The sequence below is a fragment of the Coregonus lavaretus genome (assembly GCF_964263955.1).
Source record: "Coregonus lavaretus genome assembly, contig: SUPER_9_unloc_1, whole genome shotgun sequence".
Taxonomy (NCBI): Eukaryota; Metazoa; Chordata; class Actinopteri; order Salmoniformes; family Salmonidae; genus Coregonus; species Coregonus lavaretus.
This window is the reverse complement of record NW_028167182.1, coordinates 595,518-611,476: the sequence shown is the minus strand read 5'-3', so window position 1 is coordinate 611,476 and position 15,959 is coordinate 595,518.

Here is a 15,959-nt window from a genome sequence, read left to right as displayed (position 1 = left end):
AGAACTAGTCTGTTTGGTAACATCGCTAATAGACCAGATGCTAACTAGAGGCAAGAGACAGAACTAGTCTGTTGGTAACATCGCTAATAGACCAGACGCTAACTAGAGGCAAGAGACAGAACTAGTCTGTTTGGTAACATCGCAAATAGACCAGACGCTAACTAGAGGCAAGAGACAGAACTAGTCTGTTTGGTAACATCGCTAATAGACCAGACGCTAACTAGAAACAAGAGACAGAACTAGTCTGTTTGGTAACATCGCTAATAAACCAGACGCTAACTAGAGGCAAGAGACAGAACTAGTCTGTTGGTAACATCGCTAATAGACGAGACACTAACTAGAGGCAAGAGACAGAACTAGTCTGTTTGGTAACATCGCTAATAGTCCAGACGCTAACTAGAGGCAAGAGACAGAACTAGTCTGTTTGGTAACATCGCTAATAGACGAGACGCTAACTAGAGGCAAGAGACAGAACTAGTCTGTTTGGTAACATCGCTAATAGACCAGACACTAACTAGAGGCAAGACAGAACTAGTCTGTTTGGTAACATCGCTAATAGACCAGACGCTAACTAGAGGCAAGAGACAGATGTAGTCTGTTGGTAACATCGCTAATAGACCAGACGCTAAATAGAAGCAAGAGACAGAACTAGTCTGTTTGGTAACATCGCTAATAGACCAGACGCTAACTAGAGGCAAGACAGAAATAGTCTGTTGGTAACATCACTAATAGACCAGACGCTAACTAGAGGCAAGAGACAGAACTAGTCTGTTTGGTAACATCGCTAATAGACCAGACACTAACTAGAGGCAAGACAGAACTAGTCTGTTTGGTAACATCGCTAATAGACCAGACGCTAACTAGAGGCAAGAGACAGAACTAGTATGTTGGTAACATCGCTAATAGACCAGACGCTAACTAGAGGCAAGAGACAGAACTAGTCTGTTGGTAACATCGCTAATAGACCAGACGCTAAATAGAAGCAAGAGACAGAACTAGTCTGTTTGGTAACATCGCTAATAGACCAGACGCTAACTAGAGGCAAGAAAGAAATAGTCTGTTGGTAACATCGCTAATAGACCAGACGCTAACTAGAGGCAAGAGACAGAACTAGTCTGTTTGGTAACATCGCTAATAGACCAGAACCTAACTAGAGGCAAGACAGAACTAATCTGTTTGGTAACATCGCTAATAGACCAGACGCTAACTAGAGGCAAGAGACAGAAAAAGTCTGTTTGGTAACATCGCTAATAGACCAGACACTAACTAGAGGCAAGAGACAGAGTTGTCTGTTTGGTAACATCGCTAACAGACCAGATGCTAACTAGAGGCAAGAGACAGAACTAGTCTGTTGGTAACATCGCTAATAGACCAGACGCTAACTAGAGGCAAGAGACAGAACTAATCTGTTTGGTAACATCGCTAATAGACCAGACGCTAACTAGAGGCAAGAGACAGAACTAGTTTGTTTGGTAACATCGCTAATAGACCAGACGCTAACTAGAGGCAAGAGACAGAACTAGTCTGTTTGGTAACATCGCTAATAGACCAAACGCTAAATAGAGGCAAGAGACAGAACTAGTTTGTTGGTAACATCGCTCATAGACCAGACGCTAACTAGAGGCAAGAGACAGAACTAGTATGTTGGTAACATCGCTAATAGAACACACGCTAACTAGAGGCAAGAGACAGAACTAGTCTGTTTGGTAACATCGCTTATAGACCAGACGATAACAAGAGGCAAGAGACAGAACTAGTCTGTTGGTAACATTGCTAATAGACCAGACGCTAACTAGAGGCAAGAGACAGAACTAGTCTGTTTGGTAACATCGCTAATAGACCAGAAGCTAACTAGAAGCAAGAGACAGAACTAGTCTGTTTGGTAACATCGCTAATAGACCAGACGCTAACTAGAGGCAAGAGACATAACTAGTATGTTTGATAACATCGCTAATAGACCAGACGCTAACTAGAGGCAAGAGACAGAACTAGTCTGTTGGTAACATTGCTAATAGACCAGACGCTAACTAGAGGCAAAAGACAAAACTAGTCTGTTGGTAACATCGCTAATAGACCAGACACTAACTAGAGGCAAGAGACAGAACTAGTCTGTTTGGTAACATCGCTAATAGACCAGACACTAACTAGAGGCAAGAGACAGAACTAGTCTGTTTGGTAACATTGCTAATAGACCAGATGCTAACTAGAAGCAAGAGACAGAACTAGTCTGTTTGGTAACATCGCTAATAGACCAGACGCTAACTAGAGGCAAGAGACAGAACTAGTCTGTTTGGTAACATCGCTAATAGACCAGACACTAACTAGAGGCAAGACAGAACTAGTCTGTTTGGTAACATCGCTAATAGACCAGACGCTAACTAGAGGCAAGAGACAGAACTAGTCTGTTTGGTAACATCGCTAATAGACCAGACGCTAACTAGAGGCAAGAGACAGATGTAGTCTGTTGGTAACATCGCTAATAGACCAGACGCTAAATAGAAGCAAGAGACAGAACTAGTCTGTTTGGTAACATCGCTAATAGACCAGACGCTAAGTAGAGGCAAGACAGAAATAGTCTGTTGGTAACATCGCTAATAGACCAGACGCTAACTAGAGGCAAGAGACAGAACTAGTCTGTTTGGTAACATCGCTAATAGACCAGACACTAACTAGAGGCAAGACAGAACTAGTCTGTTTGGTAACATCGCTAATAGACCAGACGCTAACTAGAAACAAGAGACAGAACTAGTCTGTTTGGTAACATCGCTAATAAACCAGACGCTAACTAGAGGCAAGAGACAGAACTAGTCTGTTGGTAACATCGCTAATAGACGAGACACTAACTAGAGGCAAGAGACAGAACTAGTCTGTTTGGTAACATCGCTAATAGTCCAGACGCTAACTAGAGGCAAGAGACAGAACTAGTCTGTTTGGTAACATCGCTAATAGACGAGACGCTAACTAGAGGCAAGAGACAGAACTAGTCTGTTTGGTAACATCGCTAATAGACCAGACACTAACTAGAGGCAAGACAGAACTAGTCTGTTTGGTAACATCGCTAATAGACCAGACGCTAACTAGAGGCAAGAGACAGATGTAGTCTGTTGGTAACATCGCTAATAGACCAGACGCTAAATAGAAGCAAGAGACAGAACTAGTCTGTTTGGTAACATCGCTAATAGACCAGACGCTAACTAGAGGCAAGACAGAAATAGTCTGTTGGTAACATCACTAATAGACCAGACGCTAACTAGAGGCAAGAGACAGAACTAGTCTGTTTGGTAACATCGCTAATAGACCAGACACTAACTAGAGGCAAGACAGAACTAGTCTGTTTGGTAACATCGCTAATAGACCAGACGCTAACTAGAGGCAAGAGACAGAACTAGTATGTTGGTAACATCGCTAATAGACCAGACGCTAACTAGAGGCAAGAGACAGAACTAGTCTGTTGGTAACATCGCTAATAGACCAGACACTAACTAGAGGCAAGAGACAGAACTAGTCTGTTTGGTAACATCGCTAATAGACCAGACGCTAACTAGAGGCAAGAGAGAGAACTAGTCTGTTTGGTAACATCGCTAATAGACGAGACGCTAACTAGAGGCAAGAGACAGAACTAGTCTGTTTGGTAACATCGCTAATAGACCAGACACTAACTAGAGGCAAGACAGAACTAGTCTGTTTGGTAACATCGCTAATAGACCAGACGCTAACTAGAGGCAATAGACAGAACTAGTCTGTTGGTAACATCGCTAATAGACCAGACGCTAACTAGAGGCAAGAGACAGAACTAGTCTGTTTGTTAACATCGCTAATAGACCAGACGCTAACTAGAGGCAAGACAGAACTAGTCTGTTTGGTAACATCGCTAATAGACCAGACGCTAACTAGAGGCAAGAGACAGAACTAGTCTGTTGGTAACATCGCTAATTGACCAGACGCTAACTAGAGGCAAGAGACAGAACTAGTCTGTTTGGTAACATCGCTAATAGACCAGACACTAACTAGAGGCAAGAGACAGAACTAGTCTGTTGGTAACATCGCTAATAGACCAGACGCTAACTAGAGGCAAGAGACAGAACTAGTCTGTTTGGTAACATCGCTAATAGACCAGACGCTAACTAGAGGCAAGAGAGAACTAGTCTGTTTGGTAACATCGCTAATAGACCAGATGCTAACTAGAGGCAAGAGACAGAACTAGTCTGTTGGTAACATCGCTAATAGACCAGACGCAAAATAGAAGCAAGAGACAGAACTAGTCTGTTTGGTAACATCGCTAATAGACCAGACGCTAACTAGAGGCAAGAAAGAAATAGTCTGTTGGTAACATCGCTAATAGACCAGACGCTAACTAGAGGCAAGAGACAGAACTAGTCTGTTTGGTAACATCGCTAATAGACCAGAACCTAACTAGAGGCAAGACAGAACTAATCTGTTTGGTAACATCGCTAATAGACCAGACGCTAACTAGAGGCAAGAGACAGAACTAGTCTGTTTGGTAACATCGCTAATAGACCAGAAGCTAACTAGAGGCAAGAGACAGAACTAGTCTGTTTGGTAACATCGCTAATAGACCAGACGCTAACTAGAGGCAAGAGACAGAACTAGTCTGTTTGGTAACATCGCTAATAGACCAGACACTAACTAGAGGCAAGACAGAACTAGTCTGTTTGGTAACATCGCTAATAGACCAGATGCTAACTAGAGGCAAGAGACAGAACTAGTCTGTTGGTAACATCGCTAATAGACCAGACGCTAACTAGAGGCAAGAGACAGAACTAGTCTGTTTGGTAACATCGCTAATAGACCAGACGCTAACTAGAGGCAAGAGACAGAACTAGTCTGTTGGTAACATCGCTAATAGACCAGACGCTAAATAGAAGCAAGAGACAGAACTAGTCTGTTTGGTAACATCGCTAATAGACCAGACGCTTACTAGAGGCAAGAAATAAATAATCTGTTGGTAACATCGCTAAGAGACCAGACGCTAACTAGAGGCAAGAGACAGAACTAGTCTGTTTGGTAACATCGCTGATAGACCAGACACTAACTAGAGGCAAGACAGAACTAATCTGTTTGGTAACATCGCTAATAGACCAGACACTAACTAGAGGCAAGAGACAGAACTAGTCTGTTGGTAACATCGCTAATAGACCAGACGCTAACTAGAGGCAAGAGACAGAACTAGTCTGTTGGTAACATCGCTAATAGACCAGACACTAACTAGAGGCAAGAGACAGAACTAGTCTGTTTGGTAACATCGCTAATAGACCAGAAGCTAACTAGAGGCAAGAGACAGAACTAGTCTGTTGGTAACATAGCTAATAGACCAGACGCTAACTAGAGGCAAGAGAGAGAACTAGTCTGTTTGGTAACATCGCTAATAGACCAGAAGCTAACTAGAAGCAAGAGACAGAACTAGTCTGTTTGGTAACATCGCTAATAGACCAGACGCTAACTAGAGGCAAGAGACATAACTAGTCTGTTTGATAACATCGCTAATAGACCAGACGCTAACTAGAGGCAAGAGACAGAACTAGTCTGTTGGTAACATTGCTAATAGACCAGACGCTAACTAGAGGCAAAAGACAAAACTAGTCTGTTGGTAACATCGCTAATAGACCAGACACTAACTAGAGGCAAGAGACAGAACTAGTCTGTTTGGTAACATCGCTAATAGACCAGACACTAACTAGAGGCAAGAGACAGAACTAGTCTGTTTGGTAACATCGCTAATAGACCAGAAGCTAACTAGAAGCAAGAGACAGAACTAGTCTGTTTGGTAACATCGCTAATAGACCAGACGCTAACTAGAGGCAAGAGACATAACTAGTCTGTTTGATAACATCGCTAATAGACCAGACGCTAACTAGAGGCAAGAGACAGAACTAGTCTGTTGGTAACATTGCTAATAGACCAGACGCTAACTAGAGGCAAAAGACAAAACTAGTCTGTTGGTAACATCGCTAATAGACCAGACACTAACTAGAGGCAAGAGACAGAACTAGTCTGTTTGGTAACATCGCTAATAGACCAGACACTAACTAGAGGCAAGAGACAGAACTAGTCTGTTTGGTAACATCGCTAATAGACCAGAAGCTAACTAGAAGCAAGAGACAGAACTAGTCTGTTTGGTAACATCGCTAATAGACCAGACGCTAACTAGAGGCAAGAGACATAACTAGTCTGTTTGATAACATCGCTAATAGACCAGACGCTAACTAGAGGCAAGACAGAACTAGTCTGTTTGGGAACATCGCTAATAGACCAGATGCTAACTAGAGGCAAGAGACAGAACTAGTCTGTTGGTAACATCGCTAATAGACCAGACGCTAACTAGAGGCAAGAGACAGAACTAGTCTGTTTGGTAACATCGCTAATAGACCACACGCTAACTAGAGGCAAGAGACAGAACTAGTCTGTTGGTAACATCGCTAATAACCAGACGCTAAATAGAAGCAAGAGACAGAACTAGTCTGTTTGGTGACATCGCTAATAGACCAGACGCTAACTAGAGGCAAGAAAGAAATAGTCTGTTGGTAACATCTCTAATAGACCAGAAGCTAACTAGAGGCAAGAGACAGAACTAGTCTGTTTGGTAACATCGCTAATAGACCAGACACTAACTAGAGGCAAGACAGAAGTAATCTGTTTGGTAACATCGCTAATAGACCAGACGCTAACTAGAGGCAAGAGACAGAACTAGTCTGTTTGGTAAAATCGCTAATAGACCAGACACTAACTAGAGGCAAGACAGAACTAATCTGTTTGGTAACATCGCTAATAGACCAGACGCTAACTAGAGGCAAGAAAGAAATAATCTGTTGGTAACATCGCTAATAGACCAGACGCTAACTAGAGGCAAGAGACAGAACTAGTCTGTTTGGTAACATCGCTAATAGACCAGACACTAACTAGAGGCAAGACAGAACTAATCTGTTTGGTAACATCGCTAATAGACCAGACGCTAACTAGAGGCAAGAGACAGAACTAGTCTGTTGGTAACATTGCTAATAGACCAGACGCTAACTAGAGGCAAAAGACAAAACTAGTCTGTTGGTAACATCGCTAATAGACCAGACACTAACTAGAGGCAAGAGACAGAACTAGTCTGTTTGGTAACATCGCTAATAGACCAGACACTAACTAGAGGCAAGAGACAGAACTAGTCTGTTTGGTAACATCGCTAATAGACCAGAAGCTAACTAGAAGCAAGAGACAGAACTAGTCTGTTTGGTAACATCGCTAATAGACCAGACGCTAACTAGAGGCAAGAGACATAACTAGTCTGTTTGATAACATCGCTAATAGACCAGACGCTAACTAGAGGCAAGAGACAGAACTAGTCTGTTGGTAACATTGCTAATAGACCAGACGCTAACTAGAGGCAAAAGACAAAACTAGTCTGTTGGTAACATCGCTAATAGACCAGACACTAACTAGAGGCAAGAGACAGAACTAGTCTGTTTGGTAACATCGCTAATAGACCAGACACTAACTAGAGGCAAGAGACAGAACTAGTCTGTTTGGTAACATCGCTAATAGACCAGACGCTAACTAGAAGCAAGAGACAGAACTAGTCTGTTTGGTAACATCGCTAATAGACCAGACGCTAACTAGAGGCAAGACAGAACTAGTCTGTTTGGGAACATCGCTAATAGACCAGATGCTAACTAGAGGCAAGAGACAGAACTAGTCTGTTGGTAACATCGCTAATAGACCAGACGCTAACTAGAGGCAAGAGACAGAACTAGTCTGTTTGGTAACATCGCTAATAGACCAGACGCTAACTAGAGGCAAGAGACAGAACTAGTCTGTTGGTAACATCGCTAATAACCAGACGCTAAATAGAAGCAAGAGACAGAACTAGTCTGTTTGGTGACATCGCTAATAGACCAGACGCTAACTAGAGGCAAGAAAGAAATAGTCTGTTGGTAACATCGCTAATAGACCAGAAGCTAACTAGAGGCAAGAGACAGAACTAGTCTGTTTGGTAACATCGCTAATAGACCAGACACTAACTAGAGGCAAGACAGAACTAATCTGTTTGGTAACATCGCTAATAGACCAGACGCTAACTAGAGGCAAGAGACAGAACTAGTCTGTTGGTAACATTGCTAATAGACCAGACGCTAACTAGAGGCAAAAGACAAAACTAGTCTGTTGGTAACATCGCTAATAGACCAGACACTAACTAGAGGCAAGAGACAGAACTAGTCTGTTTGGTAACATCGCTAATAGACCAGACACTAACTAGAGGCAAGAGACAGAACTAGTCTGTTTGGTAACATCGCTAATAGACCAGAAGCTAACTAGAAGCAAGAGACAGAACTAGTCTGTTTGGTAACATCGCTAATAGACCAGACACTAACTAGAGGCAAGACAGAACTAATCTGTTTGGTAACATCGCTAATAGACCAGACGCTAACTAGAGGCAAGAGACAGAACTAGTCTGTTGGTAACATTGCTAATAGACCAGACGCTAACTAGAGGCAAAAGACAAAACTAGTCTGTTGGTAACATCGCTAATAGACCAGACACTAACTAGAGGCAAGAGACAGAACTAGTCTGTTTGGTAACATCGCTAATAGACCAGACACTAACTAGAGGCAAGAGACAGAACTAGTCTGTTTGGTAACATCGCTAATAGACCAGAAGCTAACTAGAAGCAAGAGACAGAACTAGTCTGTTTGGTAACATCGCTAATAGACCAGACGCTAACTAGAGGCAAGAGACAGAACTAGTCTGTTGGTAACATTGCTAATAGACCAGACGCTAACTAGAGGCAAAAGACAAAACTAGTCTGTTGGTAACATCGCTAATAGACCAGACACTAACTAGAGGCAAGAGACAGAACTAGTCTGTTTGGTAACATCGCTAATAGACCAGACACTAACTAGAGGCAAGAGACAGAACTAGTCTGTTTGGTAACATCGCTAATAGACCAGACGCTAACTAGAAGCAAGAGACAGAACTAGTCTGTTTGGTAACATCGCTAATAGACCAGACGCTAACTAGAGGCAAGACAGAACTAGTCTGTTTGGGAACATCGCTAATAGACCAGATGCTAACTAGAGGCAAGAGACAGAACTAGTCTGTTGGTAACATCGCTAATAGACCAGACGCTAACTAGAGGCAAGAGACAGAACTAGTCTGTTTGGTAACATCGCTAATAGACCAGACGCTAACTAGAGGCAAGAGACAGAACTAGTCTGTTGGTAACATCGCTAATAACCAGACGCTAAATAGAAGCAAGAGACAGAACTAGTCTGTTTGGTGACATCGCTAATAGACCAGACGCTAACTAGAGGCAAGAAAGAAATAGTCTGTTGGTAACATCGCTAATAGACCAGAAGCTAACTAGAGGCAAGAGACAGAACTAGTCTGTTTGGTAACATCGCTAATAGACCAGACACTAACTAGAGGCAAGACAGAAGTAATCTGTTTGGTAACATCGCTAATAGACCAGACGCTAACTAGAGGCAAGAGACAGAACTAGTCTGTTTGGTAAAATCGCTAATAGACCAGACACTAACTAGAGGCAAGACAGAACTAATCTGTTTGGTAACATCGCTAATAGACCAGACGCTAACTAGAGGCAAGAAAGAAATAATCTGTTGGTAACATCGCTAATAGACCAGACGCTAACTAGAGGCAAGAGACAGAACTAGTCTGTTTGGTAACATCGCTAATAGACCAGACACTAACTAGAGGCAAGACAGAACTAATCTGTTTGGTAACATCGCTAATAGACCAGACGCTAACTAGAGGCAAGAGACAGAACTAGTCTGTTGGTAACATCGCTAATAGACCAGACGCTAACTAGAGGCAAGAGACAGAACTAGTCTGTTTGGTAACATCGCTAATAGACCAGACGCTAACTAGAGGCAAGAGACAGAACTAGTCTGTTTGGTAACATCGCTAATAGACCAGACACTAACTAGAGGCAAGAGACAGAACTAGTCTGTTGGTAACATCGCTAATAGACCAGACGCTAACTAGAGGCAAGAGACAAAACTAGTCTGTTTGGTAACATCGCTAATAGACCAGAAGCTAACTAGAAGCAAGAGACAGAACTAATCTGTTTGGTAACATCGCTAATAGACCAGACGCTAACTAGAGGCAAGAAAGAAATAATCTGTTGGTAACATCGCTAATAGACCAGACGCTAACTAGAGGCAAGAGACAGAACTAGTCTGTTTGATAACATCGCTAATAGACCAGACGCTAACTAGAGGCAAGAGACAGAACTAGTCTGTTGGTAACATTGCTAATAGACCAGACGCTAACTAGAGGCAAAAGACAAAACTAGTCTGTTGGTAACATCGCTAATAGACCAGACACTAAGTAGAGGCAAGAGACAGAACTAGTCTTTTTGGTAACATCGCTAATAGACCAGACACTAACTAGAGGCAAGAGACAGAACTAGTCTGTTTGGTAACATCGCTAATAGATCAGATGCTAACTAGAGGCAAGAGACAGAACTAGTCTGTTGGTAACATCGCTAATAGACCAGACACTAACTAGAGGCAAGACAGAACTAATCTGTTTGGTAACATCGCTAATAGACCAGACGCTAACTAGAGGCAAGAAAGAAATAGTCTGTTGGTAACATCGCTAATAGACCAGACGCTAACTAGAGGCAAGAGACAGAACTAGTCTGTTTGGTAACATCGCTAATAGACCAGACACTAACTAGAGGCAAGACAGAACTAATCTGTTTGGTAACATCGCTAATAGACCAGACGCTAACTAGAGGCAAGAGACAGAACTAGTCTGTTGGTAACATCGCTAATAGACCAGACGCTAACTAGAGGCAAGAGACAGAACTAGTCTGTTTGGTAACATCGCTAATAGACCAGACGCTAACTAGAGGCAAGAGACATAACTAGTCTGTTTGATAACATCGCTAATAGACCAGACGCTAACTAGAGGCAAGAGACAGAACTAGTCTGTTGGTAACATTGCTAATAGACCAGACGCTAACTAGAGGCAAAAGACAAAACTAGTCTGTTGGTAACATCGCTAATAGACCAGACACTAACTAGAGGCAAGAGACAGAACTAGTCTGTTTGGTAACATCGCTAATAGACCAGACACTAACTAGAGGCAAGAGACAGAACTAGTCTGTTTGGTAACATCGCTAATAGACCAGACGCTAACTAGAAGCAAGAGACAGAACTAGTCTGTTTGGTAACATCGCTAATAGACCAGACGCTAACTAGAGGCAAGACAGAACTAGTCTGTTTGGGAACATCGCTAATAGACCAGATGCTAACTAGAGGCAAGAGACAGAACTAGTCTGTTGGTAACATCGCTAATAGACCAGACGCTAACTAGAGGCAAGAGACAGAACTAGTCTGTTTGGTAACATCGCTAATAGACCAGACGCTAACTAGAGGCAAGAGACAGAACTAGTCTGTTGGTAACATCGCTAATAACCAGACGCTAAATAGAAGCAAGAGACAGAACTAGTCTGTTTGGTGACATCGCTAATAGACCAGACGCTAACTAGAGGCAAGAAAGAAATAGTCTGTTGGTAACATCGCTAATAGACCAGAAGCTAACTAGAGGCAAGAGACAGAACTAGTCTGTTTGGTAACATCGCTAATAGACCAGACACTAACTAGAGGCAAGACAGAAGTAATCTGTTTGGTAACATCGCTAATAGACCAGACGCTAACTAGAGGCAAGAGACAGAACTAGTCTGTTTGGTAAAATCGCTAATAGACCAGACACTAACTAGAGGCAAGACAGAACTAATCTGTTTGGTAACATCGCTAATAGACCAGACGCTAACTAGAGGCAAGAAAGAAATAATCTGTTGGTAACATCGCTAATAGACCAGACGCTAACTAGAGGCAAGAGACAGAACTAGTCTGTTTGGTAACATCGCTAATAGACCAGACACTAACTAGAGGCAAGACAGAACTAATCTGTTTGGTAACATCGCTAATAGACCAGACGCTAACTAGAGGCAAGAGACAGAACTAGTCTGTTGGTAACATCGCTAATAGACCAGACGCTAACTAGAGGCAAGAGACAGAACTAGTCTGTTGGTAACATCGCTAATAGACCAGACTCTAACTAGAGGCAAGAGACAGAACTAGTCTGTTTGGTAACATCGCTAATAGACCAGACACTAACTAGAGGCAAGAGACAGAACTAGTCTGTTGGTAACATCGCTAATAGACCAGACGCTAACTAGAGGCAAGAGACAAAACTAGTCTGTTTGGTAACATCGCTAATAGACCAGAAGCTAACTAGAAGCAAGAGACAGAACTAATCTGTTTGGTAACATCGCTAATAGACCAGACGCTAACTAGAGGCAAGAAAGAAATAATCTGTTGGTAACATCGCTAATAGACCAGACGCTAACTAGAGGCAAGAGACAGAACTAGTCTGTTTGGTAACATCGCTAATAGACCAGACACTAACTAGAGGCAAGACAGAACTAATCTGTTTGGTAACATCGCTAATAGACCAGACGCTAACTAGAGGCAAGAGACAGAACTAGTCTGTTGGTAACATCGCTAATAGACCAGACGCTAACTAGAGGCAAGAGACAGAACTAGTCTGTTTGGTAACATCGCTAATAGACCAGAAGCTAACTAGAGGCAAGAGACAGAACTAGTCTGTTGGTAACATCGCTAATAGACCAGACGCTAACTAGAGGCAAGAGACAGAACTAGTCTGTTTGGTAACATCGCTAATAGACCAGAAGCTAACTAGAAGCAAGAGACAGAACTAGTCTGTTTGGTAACATCGCTAATAGACCAGACGCTAACTAGAGGCAAGAGACATAACTAGTCTGTTTGATAACATCGCTAATAGACCAGACGCTAACTAGAGGCAAGAGACAGAACTAGTCTGTTGGTAACATTGCTAATAGACCAGACGCTAACTAGAGGCAAAAGACAAAACTAGTCTGTTGGTAACATCGCTAATAGACCAGACACTAACTAGAGGCAAGAGACAGAACTAGTCTTTTTGGTAACATCGCTAATAGACCAGACACTAACTAGAGGCAAGAGACAGAACTAGTCTGTTTGGTAACATCGCTAATAGATCAGATGCTAACTAGAGGCAAGAGACAGAACTAGTCTGTTGGTAACATCGCTAATAGACCAGACGCTAACTAGAGGCAAGAGACATAACTAGTCTGTTTGGTAACATCGCTAATAGACCAGACACTAACTAGAGGCAAGAGACAGAACTAGTCTGTTGGTAACATCGCTAATAGACCAGACGCTAAATAGAAGCAAGAGACAGAACTAGTCTGTTTGGTAACATCGCTAATAGACCAGACGCTAACTAGAGGCAAGAAAGAAATAGTCTGTTGGTAACATCGCTAATAGACCAGACGCTAACTAGAGGCAAGAGACAGAACTAGTCTGTTTGGTAACATCGCTAATAGACCAGACACTAACTAGAGGCAAGACAGAACTAATCTGTTTGGTAACATCGCTAATAGACCAGACGCTAACTAGAGGCAAGAGACAGAACTAGTCTGTTTGGTAACATCGCTAATAGACCAGACACTAACTAGAGGCAAGACAGAACTAATCTGTTAGGTAACATCGCTAATAGACCAGACGCTAACTAGAGGCAAGAGACAGAACTAGTCTGTTTGGTAACATAGCTAATAGACCAGACGCTAACTAGAGGCAAGAGACAGAACTAGTCTGTTGGTAACATCGCTAATAGACCAGACACTAACTAGTGGCAAGAGACAGAACTAGTCTGTTTGGTAACATCGCTAATAGACCAGACGCTAACTAGAGGCAAGAGACAGAACTAGTCTGTTTGGTAACATCGCTAATAGACGAGACGCTAACTAGAGGCAAGAGACAGAACTAGTCTGTTTGGTAACATCGCTAATAGACCAGACACTAACTAGAGGCAAGACAGAACTAGTCTGTTTGGTAACATCGCTAATAGACCAGACGCTAACTAGAGGCAATAGACAGAACTAGTCTGTTGGTAACATCGCTAATAGACCAGACGCTAACTAGAGGCAAGAGACAGAACTAGTCTGTTTGTTAACATCGCTAATAGACCAGACGCTAACTAGAGGCAAGACAGAACTAGTCTGTTTGGTAACATCGCTAATAGACCAGAAGCTAACTAGAGGCAAGAGACAGAACTAGTCTGTTGGTAACATCGCTAATAGACCAGACGCTAACTAGAGGCAAGAGACAGAACTAGTCTGTTTGGTAACATCGCTAATAGACCAGAAGCTAACTAGAAGCAAGAGACAGAACTAGTCTGTTTGGTAACATCGCTAATAGACCAGACGCTAACTAGAGGCAAGAGACATAACTAGTCTGTTTGATAACATCGCTAATAGACCAGACGCTAACTAGAGGCAAGAGACAGAACTAGTCTGTTGGTAACATTGCTAATAGACCAGACGCTAACTAGAGGCAAAAGACAAAACTAGTCTGTTGGTAACATCGCTAATAGACCAGACACTAACTAGAGGCAAGAGACAGAACTAGTCTTTTTGGTAACATCGCTAATAGACCAGACACTAACTAGAGGCAAGAGACAGAACTAGTCTGTTTGGTAACATCGCTAATAGATCAGATGCTAACTAGAGGCAAGAGACAGAACTAGTCTGTTGGTAACATCGCTAATAGACCAGACGCTAACTAGAGGCAAGAGACATAACTAGTCTGTTTGGTAACATCGCTAATAGACCAGACACTAACTAGAGGCAAGAGACAGAACTAGTCTGTTGGTAACATCGCTAATAGACCAGACGCTAAATAGAAGCAAGAGACAGAACTAGTCTGTTTGGTAACATCGCTAATAGACCAGACGCTAACTAGAGGCAAGAAAGAAATAGTCTGTTGGTAACATCGCTAATAGACCAGACGCTAACTAGAGGCAAGAGACAGAACTAGTCTGTTTGGTAACATCGCTAATAGACCAGACACTAACTAGAGGCAAGACAGAACTAATCTGTTTGGTAACATCGCTAATAGACCAGACGCTAACTAGAGGCAAGAGACAGAACTAGTCTGTTTGGTAACATCGCTAATAGACCAGACACTAACTAGAGGCAAGACAGAACTAATCTGTTAGGTAACATCGCTAATAGACCAGACGCTAACTAGAGGCAAGAGACAGAACTAGTCTGTTTGGTAACATAGCTAATAGACCAGACGCTAACTAGAGGCAAGAGACAGAACTAGTCTGTTGGTAACATCGCTAATAGACCAGACACTAACTAGTGGCAAGAGACAGAACTAGTCTGTTTGGTAACATCGCTAATAGACCAGACGCTAACTAGAGGCAAGAGACAGAACTAGTCTGTTTGGTAACATCGCTAATAGACGAGACGCTAACTAGAGGCAAGAGACAGAACTAGTCTGTTTGGTAACATCGCTAATAGACCAGACACTAACTAGAGGCAAGACAGAACTAGTCTGTTTGGTAACATCGCTAATAGACCAGACGCTAACTAGAGGCAATAGACAGAACTAGTCTGTTGGTAACATCGCTAATAGACCAGACGCTAACTAGAGGCAAGAGACAGAACTAGTCTGTTTGTTAACATCGCTAATAGACCAGACGCTAACTAGAGGCAAGACAGAACTAGTCTGTTTGGTAACATCGCTAATAGACCAGACGCTAACTAGAGGCAAGAGACAGAACTAGTCTGTTGGTAACATCGCTAATTGACCAGACGCTAACTAGAGGCAAGAGACAGAACTAGTCTGTTTGGTAACATCGCTAATAGACCAGACGCTAACTAGAGGCAAGAGACAGAACTAGTCTGTTTGGTAACATCGCTAATAGACCAGACACTAACTAGAGGCAAGAGACAGAACTAGTCTGTTGGTAACATCGCTAATAGACCAGACGCTAACTAGAGGCAAGAGACAGAACTAGTCTGTTTGGTAACATCGCTAATAGACCAGACGCTAACTAGAGGCAAGACAGAACTA